The following is a 4,246-nucleotide window of genomic DNA, read 5'->3' as shown; positions in this document are numbered from 1 at the left end:
CTACTATTTTTTGTATACCATTTTCTCATAGTAGCTATATTTTACAGATCCGCTAAAACCCCTAAAAAATTCCACAAAATGCAATGGGGGATAAATAAGAAAATCTTTAGTATTAAAAATGGTTAAATAAATAATTGGGTATTGTTATTGGAAGTCTTCTGAAGAGAACCAGAGTTTTCCGATCGAAAAATATTGATTTTCAAGAATTCTATACCATTTCCACGAAACGTTTTGTGTTCCCCAAATAAAATAAATGGAAGATTTTGAGCGCTTTGAGCGATCTCTAAATATTTTTTTATTAAAAAAAAAATGGGGGTATATTTTTTCGATACAGAACAATCCTAGGGGATGAGAGAGCAATAAAATTTCGACTTTACTTATTTTGGACCACCCTAATGTACATATGTACCTACCTACTGACATAAATATTTGTATAACTCGCCAATCTAATAGTTTTATACGGCAAATTTTTCAATATCGACATATTTATGTACGTACATATATGTACATATGTATGTGAGAGTATTATAAAAAATGTATGCTATTACTCGAATTTTCTAAAATTGTCAACGAGCACGTAATTTGTGAATGATTTTACTAGGTAAATAATCATTGCTGTTTATATCAACGTAGAAATAATTATAATTACACAATATTTGTATATGTACGTTTTAGTAAAAATGTAAAAATTGTTATAAATTGCGCAATCATCGAATTAAGTAAATATATACTTGCATACCTCAAATGCAGTTACATATGTATGTAGGTATGTATATGCACATTAGGCATATGCACTTTTTCTAATATTAAAATCAACTAACTATGTATGAAGAGAGGATAATACGTGATGAAAAGCAAACAAAAATAGCCCTTTTGTTAAAATTTAGTATAAAAGTTCCCGCATGGAACTCCGGAAAAAAATTTTGTACTCAAAAAAAAAACATTTATATAACGAAAATTCTATGTCAACCGTATTATGACTGCGATCAAAAATTAGTTTTTAAATTTTTATGTTTTTTCCTTTGTGGGTAAATGCTTTTTATGGAATTCATTGCGTTATACTTAAAAAGCATATACATACATATGTATGGTAAAAAAAGTCTCTTAAATTCACTGCTCTAAATTGTATGCAAGATTAAATTCGAACATATGTATTATAAAATTAACGTTTTTCTTAACTTATAACTTACTTTTTAATTTTTTTGAAAAAAATATCAGCAAAGTTTCATCAAAATTTCACAATACTTACTCAGAAATTTTAGAAAATTTTTAGGTATACAGTTTTATTGGCCATTTAATTCCAGTATAACAAATTGCAAATTTGAAGTGGCTACAAAATACCGTTGATTTTTGGCAATTTTTTTTTTGTTCTGCCTATTCGCCCATATACATACATAAAAAAAATTGTCAACTTTAAACTTGAATAACTTTTGGAATAGCGAGTTTGTGGAAAAACATAGCAGATTTTGTTTTACAGCCTCCAATTTCCTTAAAGAATATATAATTATCATTCAATCCGATACATTTAATTTAAAACAAAATAGAAAAAAATTAAATTTGCTTCTATTTACATGGAAAACAGAAATCCACCACTAAATTTTAATATTAAGGACTGCTTTCAAAATAAATATTTAACAAGAGAACTTTGACAAAAACGTTATTTTTCAACATTCCTCATCCTCTCCTCATAGGTATATTTAATATTAGAAAAAAAGTCATATGCCTAATGCACATATCTAAGTAGGCACGTACCATTATAAGATAGTTAGATGTGCGCTCACAAAATAAAAAGCTATTCATTTAGGAAAGGCACTATATTGAAATTTTGGACATTCAGTTATAAAAAATGTTTTACAGACAAGTTTTACTAGTTTGTTGGTCTTCTGAATTATTTAAGGAATCCGCCTTCTCGGTCCCTTGTTAATTAAAAGCACTAGTATACATTTTCATGCAAATAAGTTGTGCGCATGCGTGCAATCGAACTTGTCAAGCAAGAAGATTAATTTAGTATTTATATTAGTCTTTTGTTGCCAACTCTTAGCCCAACCTATCCTAATCTTATTCTTAGTGGAAATGGAAAAAAAAAACCAGTTACACGCCAGCATCGTGTAATTGCATCTGTTTATTATTTAAATCACTCGAATACATTAATCTTTATTGCATTCCTTCGGTTTCATTTGTCTGAATCGCGCTCCCCTTCAATGCTACACAATTAATGTTATCCGTGTAGCAACAAAATTTATGTTCACATCAGTTTCTAAGTTATGCAAAAAAAAAAAGTTTTAGATTAAAAGATTGTTCGCACTGATTCTATTCTAAATTAATTTTAAATTAAAACACAGCTTTACACTTTGCGATTAATGTAATTTTTTGTACAATACGTTTTGTATTTAAATTTAGAATTGAGCCAGTTCCGGCTGAGAATTTTTTGCATAGAAATTTAATTAAAACAAGTAAAAAAGTCTAAGTGCGGGCGGAGCGGAACATTTAATACCCAGCGCAAGTATAAAATATAGTTTTTTACCTTTCTGAAAACTACCGTTACATGGTAAGAATAGTGGATTTACCCCTATTTCTAACAATTTCGATAGTATGTTCAGTTATACTTAATCAGATAAACTTATATAGTTATATGTTGGCGGTATTACGCCCATTTTCCAAAATTTTATCATAAACGTGTTTTTTATTAAAGGGTTATTGCAAACATCAATTTTGAATAAATTAGCTTCTGTATAAACAAGTACAACGATTTTTGTTTTTGTTTTTGCTCACAAATTTCATGTATGTACAGTGAAAGCTCCCATAAGCGGACACCGATGGTTACTTACTTTTTGTCCGTTTATGGGAATTTCGGAAAAAATATTAAAATTCAAATTTTAAAAATTTAATTGCCGGTTCCTGAATTAAAATAATATATATCCTTCAATAGATAAAAACGGAATGAATGGAAAATAAATTCAAATTTATGGCTTTTCTCCCGACAAATCTTATTGCCTCTTCGCTGATGCAGCAAGAAGAAGACAATGAAAAGTAAGCAATTTTTTTAAAAAAGAAAACATCTTTGAATATGGACGTATGTACATTTACATATCACACACCTAGATCTAAAGTGCGATCAACTCAAAAAAAAAATTATGACGATTTTTTTGCATAACTCAATTCATAGGACTTACATCCAATTAATGTGAATAGTTTTTTCGTCATGATTTTATACATTAACTAAAAAACTACTGTTATGCCCGTTTTTGTATTAATTGCATTGAAACTATATGCTTCACAAGCAGCTATATTTCCCTCAATCCAAAATAAATAAAGTCGAAATTTTACCCCACCCAGGATTGTTCTATATCAAAATAAAATATACCCCTTTTTTATTCTGAAAAAAAAAATTAAAACTTTCCTCAAAGCCCTCAAAATTTTTCATGTGCTTTATATGGGGAGAAAAATGTTTAATTGAAATACTTTACTTTTTTTTTGGACCACCCTAATGTACACACATAACTACTTACTGTTTACATGCAAATAAGCGTAAGCACTTCAACTATTTTTAAGTCCAAGATTTCTGCGAGTTGTATTTGTTTTTTATTTTCGTTAAAATTATTTCGAAATGCATAAATTATATTTTAAATAAAATTTAAATATTTGTATTGTAATATTCAATCTAATACATATGCATATGAAATTACTGTCATTTGCGAGGAGAAAAAGTAATTAACTAAAGTGCATTAAATATTACAAAGTTGGTTTTTTTTTTTTAATGTAAATAAGTGACTAACTGTTGTAAGTTATAGGCATTATTTTCCCAACGGTAGTAACAATGGTGGCTTAATCAACAGCCTGTAATCTATTAAATACTGCCTGTGAATAAGCTGCAGATACATATTAAATGAAAATAATAGTTATTTACTAGCCTGTCCGCCGTTAATCAATCTTATCTAAATGAATAGACATTTTAATGAATGGTGAAAATTTGAAATTTCAATTTGGAAAAGTGTACAAAAGCAATTAGTTCAAAGCGGAATATGAGTGCCGGTACTTTTACTTACTAGATGAACTGGCGAGATTTGATGTGAAAATTGTATGTTACTAATGAATAGTTTATCGATGGAAAATTTATTTCTAAGAAAAAAAAATGATGTCATATTGAAATTATATTGCATCAAGTATATCTAATCGCTGCGAACGGAAGTCACACATCCAGTTTTGCAACAATTTGGTTGAGCGCAAACAGGGAATTTTAAATGAA

The sequence above is a fragment of the Rhagoletis pomonella genome, unplaced genomic scaffold, assembly GCF_013731165.1.
Source record: "Rhagoletis pomonella isolate Grant_MI unplaced genomic scaffold, Rhpom_1.0 Rhpom_scaffold_00012, whole genome shotgun sequence".
NCBI classification, from domain to species: Eukaryota; Metazoa; Arthropoda; class Insecta; order Diptera; family Tephritidae; genus Rhagoletis; species Rhagoletis pomonella.
Note: the sequence above shows the minus strand (reverse complement) of the source record.